Source organism: Sorex araneus, chromosome 2 (genome assembly GCF_027595985.1).
Source record: "Sorex araneus isolate mSorAra2 chromosome 2, mSorAra2.pri, whole genome shotgun sequence".
NCBI classification, from domain to species: domain Eukaryota; kingdom Metazoa; phylum Chordata; class Mammalia; order Eulipotyphla; family Soricidae; genus Sorex; species Sorex araneus.
The window spans coordinates 109,023,980-109,037,344 of NC_073303.1; positions in this window are offsets into that span (position 1 = coordinate 109,023,980).

The following is a 13,365-nucleotide window of genomic DNA, read 5'->3' on the forward strand; positions in this document are numbered from 1 at the left end:
ATCTATAAAACCTCTAATCATTTCATCTATCCAAAACTAGAATCTGGCTACATAGAGCATTTTTGGTTGAAAATCTTTTTCTTTCAGAACATTGATGAACTCACATCATTCCCTTCTGGGCTGGTAAAGTTTTTTTATCAAAGGGTACTGGGTGACCAAAATGAGTGCCATTGTCTGCGTTTTGTTTTCCCTAGGTGCTTTTTCTTCAGTAGCTAACATTTTCAATTATAATATGGTGGGATGGTGGATTGGGGTTTGAAAGCCTTAAGCCTTCCAAATCCCTTTTAAGGCTGATACTGTTCTTGATTCAGTCTTGATTCAGTCTTTCACAGTTTATCATTCTTTTTCCTGTTAGCGCTGTGTTTGGACATATCCACTACCACATTTTCCAGCTCAGGAACTTCGATTGTCCTCTTTTATTTAATGTGAACACGTCCAATTATATTCTTTAGACTGACTATTATATTTTTTAAGTCCATTACTTCTGTTGGAAACGTTTTAAAGGTGTCTGTGACTGTGTTATAAATATCATGTTGTTTACTTATTGTTTATTTTGTTTAACATTGTTCTAACTATCATCTTTAAACTGCTCTTCAGGCAAACTACTCAGATCAATTGCATTTGGACTTTTCTTTGGGTGTTGTTTTTTGCTTCATCATTTACAGGATATTCTTCTGCTTCCTTGTTTTATTTTAGAGGCATATTAATTGATGTTGGGCTGGAGCAAAAAGGACAGCGGTAGGGCGTTTGCCTTGCATGCGGCCGACCCGGGTTCAATTCCTCCGCCCCTCTTGGAGAGCCTGGCAAGCTACCCATGGCGTATTCAACATGCCCAAGACAGTAACAAACAAATCTCACAATGGAGATGTTACTGGTGCCCCCACGAGCAAATCGAAGAGCAAAGGAATGACAGTGACAGTGATTAATTGATGTTGAGTTGAAGAGAAAGCTCTTTCAGGAATATCTAGGTAGGCTGTGGTCAAATCAGTAGGCTACAGGATGTAATCCTAGGATATTTACCCAGGATTTCAATTATCTGAATTTTCTGAATTCAACTCAGGTGCTCTAGGCAGGGACTAGCAGCAGGAAGACAATTGGTATACAAATTTCAGTGATGGCTCCAGGCATGGAAAGACAAGAGCTCTGCCTTGCTCCAGGAAGGTCTGATGCATAGAGGACTCCCCGAGGAGATCCCTGGCAGATCTATCTCTCTCAGATCCAACAAGGTCAAAAATTGAACACCTCCGTTTCTGCCCACCCCCCAACTTAAATCCAGATGCCTGTGTGGGGAACAGAGACTAACTTGCTAGTGTCTTCCCCTTCACCTGGCTCCTTAGCCACTGATGGTGTCTCTCTGTTCCCAAGCACAGGGCCATGGCATCTGCTCCCCAAGGTCCCATTGGCCCCAGCCCCAGGCTTATTCCTGGTTAGGTTCCCAAAATGCTTTCTGTCACTTTGATGAGTCAAGGCGTCTTTGTGTCTTAGTGGCACCAGGTGTTGTTATTCAGGTCATTCCAACATCCTCCCCCATTCTCCTGCTGTCTCTCCACCTAGAGGCTTCTATTTCACTTCCTTAATCATTTGGCTTGAATGCAAGGAGAAGACCTTTGGGCAACTTTACTCTGCCTCCCTCCTCGCTAGAATTCAATCTCTAAAAACTCCTTAAGTGCTTCTTCTTATGCATAGAAAAAATTTGGCAAATGAAATTAGGATATGCAAATATTGTCTAATTATTTTTACAACAATGTGGAACTAGAAAATTTTGTTAATTTCTCAGGGTACTTCATATTCTATTTTGATTTCTTTGCGATACAAATGTCCAATTCTTATAGCTTTGAAAATTTCCTACCTTTTCTATGCACCAGTTTTCAAGCTTGGCGATTACTGCTTTCAGTACATTCAGTGTTCTGGCTGTTTGCAAATATTTTTATGCCTGGTACATTCACACCAGGAGAAAATATACAATTCAGCAAAGAAGAAAATCATAATCAGCTATTTTTATTTATTCCAAATATGCACTATTTAAATGCAGGAGTATCTGTAACCACAAGATGTAGGAATATAAATTGTATGAGAAGCAAGCAGGAAGACTTCAGTAATATTAGAAACTTCTAGAAAGGAAGATGGCAACTGAGTCCCCATATGTTGGAAGCGAAATATGTAACAAGGTTTTATCTGAATTCGCTTCAGTATAGAATCCGACTTTCTTGAAAGAGTTCATTTAACTTTGCTATTTAGAAACACACACAACATGTCATGAAAGTCCAACTACAATCACAGCAAATATTTGCAAATTCGACCAGAAAAAAAGATTGTTTTCACTGACAGAGCTTAAGGGATTGCTGGGCCTTGTGATAATGTAAAAGCAGAGCACCTTTTAGTCAGTTTCATTATGCTTTTAAATTCTCTACAGGCAATGCACTCCCTGATTGTCTGCACTCCAGGTGGATGGTACATCCAACTTCTGCACCAGTACGGATGGATGATCATGTAACTTCACTTACTGGAGTGGAAAATAATCAAGTCACCGACAGACATGGAAAGGACCACAGAGTCAGGAGGCTGCTTATGCCTTTAGAGTTCAAAGCAGTGTTTTGTATATTTTTGTATATTTTTGCATATTCCAGCAACTCCTAAAATGTTGAGTGAGAGACTGGCTGGAAAGGCAACTTGACAGGCTGAGTGCATGCTTCGAGTGTGGGATGCCTGAGTCCTATCCTCAGTACCATCACTCCAGCAGTGCTCTCCGAACACTGAGCCAGGAGTAGTCTCTGAGCACCAGCAGGCGTATCCCACCCTTCAAAATATTAAATAAATAAATAAATAAATACATAAATAAATAACAAATATGTGAGAAACAGCAGTATCAGTTTTGATAGATCCTTGGGGCGGAGGATCTATCTTGCAGAAACTCTTGACCTAAGTAATCCATGCCACAAGATTCAGGTTCCTGTAACTGTGGCCATTATCCTAAACAGGAGCCTGCTCCCACACCATTCCTGGTGAGTCTCCAAAAAATGAAGCCAAGCACACACAGAGATCAAATGTGTCACACGTATGACACATTGTGGGTGGAGACATGGGAATGTCCCTTCATGTCTGGGAGCCCCTACACCTGTTTGAAGCTGAATCACCTTCACCAAAATGTAAATCAACCATTTGACCGGCGGGAGGGGTTGCAGGAACAAAACCAGGTGGGTTGCAGCGGCAGCAATGCTGGACTGTGTGCGACATCTTACAAGAGAAAGTCCTCAAGCTTCTTCTAAGGGATTCCGCTCCTTAGAAATATCTCTGCGAAAGAAATAAAAGTTCTAGTATTTCTAACTCCACTGTTCTCTGTCTTCCCTGTCCAGCCACCCAGAGCTCAGTTAATCCTCCTGAAAATAAAGCACTTTTGCAGTTGTTTCCAACCTAATTCTCCAAGCTATTTTTTTCCCAGCCAGCGCTCAAGTATGATCATATTGATCTGGGTATCAGTGAAACAAAGCCCAGGATAAACCCAAGACCTTAGGATGTTCGCCTCATAGCTCATTTGGACAGATTTATTTAAAGAGATTTTCCCCCACCTCACTTTTGTTTCCTTTTCCAACTAAGTGTATGTTCAGCTCCAAGGCCAAGCTGAAAAGATTTATGTCGTGGATTGCCTGGAATTAGTTTCGGTACACGATTGTCCTCCCGATAGGGTCCAACAGACCCTTCCCTCCCAGAGCCGCCCAATTACCAGAGTTACACAGCTTCCCCCACCGCCCCAGCGCAGTGTGGTGTGACTGCCATCTGCTGGCGTGGGGCTGACATTACAGGCTAGGCCACCACACACTCCGTGGCAAAATCCTCAGGTGACAAAACACAGAACAAAAACTTTTTGTTCAAGAAACGAAACTTTCTCAAACAAAAAAACGAACACCAGATTTATTTAAAAAATAATAAAAAAAGAACCCTGTCTGCTTTACCACACAAAAAGGAAGCACAAGAAGAAAGGAAAAAATGATCCTTCATAAAACATGAAGGAGAGACGGAATTGGTTTATGGCAGTCTCCACATATGAAATACTGAGAGAAAATGGAGTGACAGGCTCCAAACCTCCCCAGCCAGCCAGCTAGAGCGCATTATCATATACCTTGCAACGAAACTTTATTGATTTTGGCAAATAGGCCCAACCTCATGAAGGTATTGTCTATGGACCTCAAAATCAGTAACAGGTTGAGCATTTTCCTTAAGCTACTGGCAATCGCTATAACCTCTTTTTCATTAAAGGACAGGATTTTGATTCTTAAGACTTAAATGCCTGCAGCATAAGCATTGACATTCGTGGGATAAGGGAGTTTTATTCTTTGTAGAAGCCATTCTCCTATGTTTAAGGACTGTTTGCACAAGTTCACCCTTGATAGCAGAGCCAAACACTTCTGCTCCCTCCTGACTGTTTTTCCAAGCCTTATCTTTGGGATTTGTGGCCCTGCACAGTTCATGGCTGTGAAAGCCGCGTTTCTACTGCTGACTTCAGTGGGCGGTATCACTTATTCCAAGTCCAAGAATGGGACCTTGTCTAATTGTGAATGGACAACTACAGGGAAGAATTTTCCATAGAGAACACCCCTGATGGTGGAATAAAACGAGACTTCTTGAAAGCACTTCATTCATGGGCGAGCAAGACATCCAACACTGAAGGCACTGTCTGCTACTAGCTGCATTCATTTCTTCATCAAAGGTCATGGGAACCGAGTTTCCAAAATCTATGAAGCCTAGGTGTTCGACTACATAATTTTATACTTATAAGAATGATTTCTCTTTTCTCAAAACATGAGTCCCACTACCCCCAGCCTCTCACATTGCCTAAAAATCACCAATCTCCTTAGTAGTTTGTCCCCCAAATGACAAAGTATCCTGAAAATTCAGTTTGCCCATCCAAGTCATATCCATGGTACAGCAGTCATATTAAAATCCCAGTCTAGGGGCTGGTGCAACAGTACGATGGGGAAGGCTCTTGCCTTGCTCATGGCCCATCTGGGTTCCATCTCCAGCACTTCATATGGTCCCCTGGAACAGCCAGGATTCACCTCTGAATACAGAGCCAGGAGTAAACCTGAAACTAGTGAAGTAAACCTGAACACTGTCCCCCAAACAAACAACAAGAAAATCAAACTCTGTGTTGATCTCTCTCCATATCCCAAAATGGCTGGTTCAGGGCAGCCTTAATTGTGGACTGCACCAAACACAGACAAAGTAAATCCTGTTTCCATGCCTGTTCATTCATTCATCCATTCTCAGCAGTGCAGTTGGACGATCTTCCTAGATAATAAACCTCCAGTGGAGAATCAGAGCAAAACATTCAAACTCCATCCTGTGGTTTGTAAGCAAGTCCCAGACTTTGCTTTTTATACTGTTCTGACACTCATGATCGTCTTCTCTGTCCTCACTCATTGGGTGCCAGCCACTCTGACATTCTTTGTGTTCTTCCAAGTCTCCCAGATCACTTACTCTGGAGTTCAGGATTTCTTATCTGTGGGATACACAATCAACCCTCCTTTCCATTAAGCTTCCACAGAGAACATCACAGCCCCTCTCCGTGATCCTTCCTGACCACACTGTTGAAACCAAGTGCACCCTTGATTTACAGGGCTTTCCATCACTTAGTATTATTGACAATTCTCTTGTCTTTTGTGAAAATGTACCTCTATTCTTAGAGAATGGAAATCCACAATCATGGGATGGGAACCAAACTAGCTTGTTTGACATTGTTCTCCCAGGCTCAAACTAACACATGGTAGGTTTTGAATACTTGGTAAGTATATGAATATATATACACACACTAGGTATTAATTGTATTAGCTCATAATCAGAGTTGTGTCTTATGATGAAGAATAACAGGCACTTTCTACGATGAATCTTAAGCTGGAAAGTGATAGCTTGAATTCTAATAGCTACCCTTCAGGGTTGGTATTTTAGGTCAGAATGATCCATGTTAGTCTTTGAGAGAGGATCCATCTGAAAGTGCTTACTCAAAAGTGGCTTCTGAGGGAAGACTGAAGGAAGGATAAAAAGAAGCAGGACAAATAAAGAGTCTTAGGCATGACCTTGGGTGAAAGGTCTGTAGAGGTGATATTAGTCCAATTGATAAAGCAAATTTCAAAAATCTAGCTTTCTGGGTGGGACCTTGAGGAAACCCTATGTAAAGTGCAGAATCCCGATGGGTTCGAAATTTCAGTTATTAGCCTGAGTAATTGATTCTCTTCCTCCTGTGATGTGACAGTCCTTACACTGGCCCCACACTGGGCCTACCCTTCACTGATCCTGTCCCTGGCTGAGGGTGCCACTGCTCTTTGTCCTGTTGGTTCCTGTTTGCTCTCTTCCACAGGTATGTGTGCAAGAAATGCTGCTTTTCCTGCTGTCAGCCCAGGTAGAGGTGTGGGGACAAAGAGGAAGTTATCTGTCTCATGAAGTCTTTTATGCTTTAGGTAGCTCTGCCCTGAGTTATTCTCACGGCCTTTATGGTTCCCCCCCATGAAGATCAAATAATTTTTTTTCAAACATTTTTTATTTAGGCACAGTGATTGAAAAATGGACTTACAACAGAGTTTCACATACAATGTTCCAATATCAATCCTACCAGCAGAGTGACCTTTCCTGTATATACATGTATATATGTATATACACATATATGCACATATATGCATGTATATTCGTATATATCCTGCATATACATATATATATCACTGTCACAGTATCACTGTCATCCCGTTGTTTGTTGATTTACTTGAGTGGGCACCAGTAATGTCTCTATTACACTCAGCCCTGAGATTTTAGCAGCCTCTCCTTACTCATCTTTCCCAGTGATTGGAGGCTCTTTCCGGGTCAGGGGAATGAGACCTGTTTTTGACATATTGAATATACCACAGGGAAGTTACCAGGCTCTGCCCATGTGGGCTGGATACTCTCGGTAGCTTGCTGGACTCTCCAAGATATATCTATGAACAACATGTTAGTAATCTCTTATTGAAGGCCTTAATGGCTCCTGAGTGAAATATAACAACCTTCACACACTTTCTTTTAAAAAACCTTTTTTGGGTCATTTTCAGCTGTTTATTCATAACAAACAATACAAAACAAATTATTTCAGTTCTGCTTTGAGACAGGGACTGGGGTTCGGGATATATATATATATATATATATATACCTACATATATGCATATATAGGTATATATATACATATATATATATAAAATCTTGGGTCAAGGGTTTATCCACCGTTAGTACCTGGAATTCTCTCACCCTGTTATTCTACATACCACAGGTGAGTAAGAAGATTCAGTGTTTGTCCTCCTTCTTTTCCCTTCACTTACCACGGTATCCTGCAGTTCCATTTGTATCACAGTGAAGCGTCCGAAGGTGCACAGTGTTTCATACCGTGATTGCATACCACACCTTCATTACCCACTCATCTGTTTGTTGGACATCTGGCTTGATTCCATATCCTCGCTGCTGTACTAAGTGCTGCAATCAACAATGATGTGCAGTACATCCTTTCATATGAATGTCTTTGTGTCTGTGTGGTAAATACCAAGAAGTACAGTCACATGAGAACTCTATTATTTCTTTTTGGAGAAATTTTCATACTGTTTTCCACAAGGGTTGGGCTAGAGAACATTCCCGCCAAGAAGAAATGAGAGGTCTTTTCTCATCATATCCCTGTCAACAGAGGTTGTTTCTCTTCTTTTTGATATGTGGAAGATGAGATTTAAAATAACCAGCCGGATTATCTGGCACCCCTCCCTTCTTCAAACAATCCCGAAAGGAAGCTCTGGAGCAGAAATTGTTTCCGAGAATCAACTCCTCCTGATACAAGGAAGCTGGAATTTCATAACTTATTCCAAATAGTCCAAGGTGGATGGCCAAGAAAAAGATTATAAACTTCTAGAAACAACATCACTCTATCAGCACCTTAGAAACAACATCACTCTATCAGCACCTGGCTCCACTTACCTACTCATTCCACCTGAGCAGCAACATTTCTAAGCAGGTGTGACACAATGAGCATTCCATATGAGTAACTTTCTCATAGGAAAATGATGTGTAGTAACTGAGATTATTATGTATTCATTGGCCTTTGAACAACAAAAAGGTTAAAGGTGGTGAACTCTGCACCCTCAAAAAATCCACATATAATTACACACACACGCACATAAACCTGGCTGTCTTCATGGGGCCCCTCAGAAGGGGGTGGGCTTAGTTTCCCTCCCCACCCCGAGCAGAGTTGAAGACCTCCAGAACCCAGGCACAGCCATGCTCATGACAGCTCTCCTCACTCTCAAACCTCACGCATGAAGGAACCGGCAGAGGAACCCAGGTGTGCGGGACCTGGGGCTGAGATCTCCAAGCCTGCTCAGATCGGGACTGGGCATCCTCCACCCAGATCCCCCCTTTTCCAGTAGCTAGGCACACACCCAGAAACTGCTATGTAATCCCACCAACGGCCAAGATCCAGAGACTATAAAACAAAACTCCTGCGTGACATCTTATAGCCTAGTTCTCCCTTCAGAGAACCCGGCCTCCAATATGGTACCGTTGGGAAGGACAACTAAAGAGAGGCTGCTAAAATCTCAGGGCTAGGACTAATGGAGATGCTATTGGTGCCCACTCGAGCAAATCAATGAACAACAGGATGACAGTGATACAGTGAATTTAATCACTGGAAGACAGACTGTGTGATACAGTTGTTTATGATTGGGTTTCAGTCGCTCCATCACTCATCCCTTCACCAATGTACATTTCCCACCACCAAATGACCAATGTCCCTGGTGTCCCTCCTTCTCCTTGCTTCCAGCTGACCTCTATGGTAGGCAGTTTTTTTTTCTTTCTCTCTCTCTCACTCTCGCTCTCGCTCTCTCGCTCTCGCTCTTTCTTTCTTTCTCCTCTCCCTCTCTTTGTTCTCTCTCTCCTTCTTTCTCTCTATCTACTTTCTCTCTCTCTATCTATTTTCTTTTGGGACTTAAGGTTTGCAATACAGTTACTGAAAGGTTATCATGTTTGTTCCTTTACCTACTTTAAGCATTTAATTCTTGCCCAGAAAATACACATATAATTTTAATGCACCCTAAACATTAGCTTCGAATAACATTTGGTTACCATAGCCTTGTTAGGTTTGTGTATGTGTGTGTGTGTCTAACAAACATCCTCAAAAGATTGTTAGAGAAAGGAAACTGTTCTGAAGAAAATCAGAAGAGAAAACACATTTATGCACTAGTCTGTATTTATCACTACCATAAACATACATCATTTGTTTACAAGAAAATATGTGTTCAAAAAAGACTCACAGAGTTGAAATTCATGTTGCTTAAAAATCAAGAGTGTGATGTAACATAAGTAATGTGGTTTAAAGCCTGAAACACAGAGAAAACTTCAAAATTAACTTGTATTTCAGATTTGGTTTTAAGTTTGAGGCCTGGCAGAGATATAGATCTCTCTCTCTCTCTCTCTCTCTCTCTCTCTCTCTCTCTCTCTCTCTCTCTCTCTCTCTCTCTCTCTCTCTCTCTCTCTCTCCCTCCCACCCTCTCATTCTCCCACCCTCTCATTCTCTCTCTCCCTTTTCTCTCTTTATATATATATATACACACACATATCTATCTATATCTATTTATATGTATATATAATTTTTTTAATTTAAAAGTGTATTGAGATATCTTGATATAATTAAGACTTGAAGGCTGGGGACTGGAAATGATCATTCAACCGCCTGGAATACATTATTTTCAGGAAAAGACTTGGGTTAAATCTCCAACACAGCATGGCACCTTGAGCCATAAGCACAGAGCTGGGTACACTGACTTTCCAACACAAAAGATAAAATCAAAACAAATAGAAGGGTCAAGAGATCATTCAAAGGACCTAAGTGCATTTTCTGCATTCTGGAGGCCAAGGTTAGATACTGGTAGCCCCATTTTCCCTAGACATCACTGGAGCAGCCCGTGAGTACCCAATTAATAGTAGCTCCTGAGCACTGCCATGTGTGACTCAAAATTGAAAAGTATAGAAGATGAACAATGCCTCCACTTAACACCATCTAATCCTATATCTTAAAAATAGGAGTAGGGAATATTGGATAATTGATTTAAGAAAAATAAATAAGCACCATGAAAAGTACACATGCACACACACAGAGACACACACACATGTATGTGTATAAAGATATTCCCTTTTCATCAAATAAAATCCTTGTAAAATTTCTATGGTGGTCCCGACAGTCTTAATAGAAAAAGGTACTCAGCTTCATGGACGTATAGAACGTAAAATGGCCCCACAACTTTTCACAAAACACCCTGAGAAATACACTCTGTCACAATGATAGGACATGAATTTAGTCATCTTAAAGATTCATGTTCACATTCATGAGCATGAATGTGAGGAACTACGAATGGTTCCATGCCAAGTACTCAAATAATAACTTCAATCCTAAAGAGACAAAGAGCTGGCGCAGCTTGAATCCCTGTGTGATTCAAACCCTCCCGAGGCACTTTAAGGGAATTCTGCATCTGAACCAGCTTCGGTCATCTTCACTTCATCATGGTGAGACCTGTTTAATTGATTCAAGTAAATCTGTTAATACTGTGAGAATTTGGGGGCCTTTGGGGAGAAACCACCAAACCCCAAAGCTGCCTTTATGGAGTACACACTGATAACACGGAGCAGAAGTTGCCGCACTGTTCAGCAGCCTACCTGCTCTTCCTGGGGTCCTGCTTACTGCCCCCCTCAGTGTTTCCTCCTGGAGACAGAGGAACCCAATAAGATGCAACCACATCCATTCACTCCCCAACTCAATAAGGCTGCTGTGATAATCAAATAATCTGTGTCTCATGTGGCAATGTTCAAAATGGTATTCTATTAATTATTCTAATTTTATGGCTTCTTTTTTTAAAAAAAAAAAAAAGAAATTAAAGAGGCTTAGACGCTATTCACCAAAATGAGAAAGTTCATAAACTACAAAGCTAGAACTGCATCCCTAGAACACATGTTCTTATCTACCTTCCTGACAGAGGGGAGGAAAGGAACTGTTTCTCAGAGTGCTGACAGATGCAAGTGATGGAAAGAGATGGGCAGGGGAACAAAGAGAAACAAAAAGAAAGAGAAAGATGGGATTTAAGGAGCTGGCTGGCAGATTGCAGGAATTAGTAGGTCTAGTATCTGCAGGGCATGCAAGTGTGTAAACACAACAAGAACTGAAGTTACACTTCTTCAGCCTAGAGACACAATACTTTCTCCCTTGGGGAATTCAGTTTTTACCTTTAGAGCTTCACATTAGGAGTATAATTTTATTTACATGAAGTCTACAGGTCTAAGTGCTAACACCAAGGAAGGAAAACAGAAACAAAACAAAACCACCTTCAGAGCAATGACTGCATTAAGGTTGGGCCAAACAACTCTTCAACATAGCCAAGCCCAGTTGACATACAGAAATTAATGGGAGATAGATGCTAAAGGGAGGGAGATAGTGCGAAGTGCTAGAGGGAAAAAAATCTGTTATTATTATAAACAAATTCCTAACAAATGCCAGCAAGTTCTGCCTTGCTTTTCAACTCTTTTCATGTTTCTGTTCACACTTGGTGAATATTCTGAGTTGCTTATAAAGGTTTATTTAGTCTATTAGCGTGAATGACTCTGAAAGGTAGAGAAATAAGAAGAGGGGATCTGTGCCATTTCTATAGGCTGAACAAGTTCTGTCAGTGAATATTGCAGTAGCTTTGATGGCTATCTCCCACTGTGGCTGAATACTCCCTTCATCACACAAAAGACAAATGTCCAAATTTTGATCATGATTCCCACACCATCCTGTTTATTTTTGATGCATGCTATTAAGACTAAAGTTGCAAATCTTACTCCTCCACAATCATTCAAAGCTTCTTTTATACATGTTAAGTGACAGAATACAAGAAAAATGGAATTAGACAGCACTATGCAATTACAGACGCCTGAACCTCACAAGTCCTACCCTATTTGGGGCGGGATGTGGGGATGGATGGGAAACTTTCATTTATTTATTTTTTAATTAATAGTTTATTTTTAATTAGTGAGTCAACGTGAGGGTAGAGTTACAGATTTATACAAAGTTTGATAACCCATCCCTTCACCAGTGCCCATTCTCCACCACCAGTAAACCCAACATCCCTCCCCCCCTCCCCAGTCCCGTCTCCCCCCACCCCACACTGCCACTATGGCAGGGTATTCCCTTTTGTTCTCTCTCTCTGATTAGGTGTTGTGGTTTGCAACAAAGGTGCGGAGTGGCCATTGTGTTCAGTCTCTAGTCTATATTGGGCCCGCATCATCTTTCCCCCACATGACCTCCAACCACATTTTACTTGGTGTTCCCTTCTCTGAGTTGCCCAGAATGAGAGACCAGCCTCCAAGCCATGGAGATAACCTCCTGGTACTTATTTCTACTATTCTTGAGTGTTAGTCTTATAGTCTATTATTCTGTAGTCCACAGATGAGTGCAGTCTTTCTATGTCTGTCTCTCTCTTTCTGACTCATTTCACTTAGTATAATACTTTCCATGCTGATCCACTTAAATGCAAACGTCATGACCTAATTCTTTCTAACAGCTGCATAGTATTCCATTGTATAGATGTACCAGAGTTTCTTCAACCAGTCATCTGTTCTAGGGCACTCGGGTTTTTTCCAGACTCTGGCTATTGTAAACAGTGCTGCGATGAACATATAAGTGCAAATGTTATTTCGACTATAGTTTTTGGCTTTTCTGGGATATATTCCCAGAAGTGGTATTGCTGGGTCAAATGAGAGCTCAACCTCTAGTTTTTTGAGAATCGTCCATATTGTTTTCCAAAAGGACTGAACTAGCCGGCATTCCCACTAGCAGTGTAGAAGGGTCCCTTTCTCCCCACATCCTCTCCAACAGCAGTTGCTTTTGTTCTTTTGGATGTGTGCTAGCCTCTGTGGTGTGAGGTGGTATCTCATGGTTGTTTTGATCTGCATCTCTCTGATGATTAGTTATGTAGAGCACTTTTTCATGTGCCTTTTGGCCATTCGTATCTCTTCCTTGGTAAAGTTTTTGTTCATTTCTTCGCCCCATTTTTTGATGGGGTTGGATGTTTTCTTCTTGTAGAGTTCAACCAGTGCTTTATATACCCTTGATATCAACCCCTTATCTGATGGGTATTGTGTAAATATCCTTTCCCATTCTGTAGATAGTCTTTGTATTCTGGTCGCTGTATCTTTTGCGGTGCAGAAGCTTTTTAGTTTAATGTAGTCCCATTTGTTGATCTCTGTTTTTACTAGATTGCTTAGTTCCGTGTCATCTTTGAAGATACCTTTATCTTCAATATAGTGGAGGGTTTTGCCTACCTTGTCTTCAATGTACCT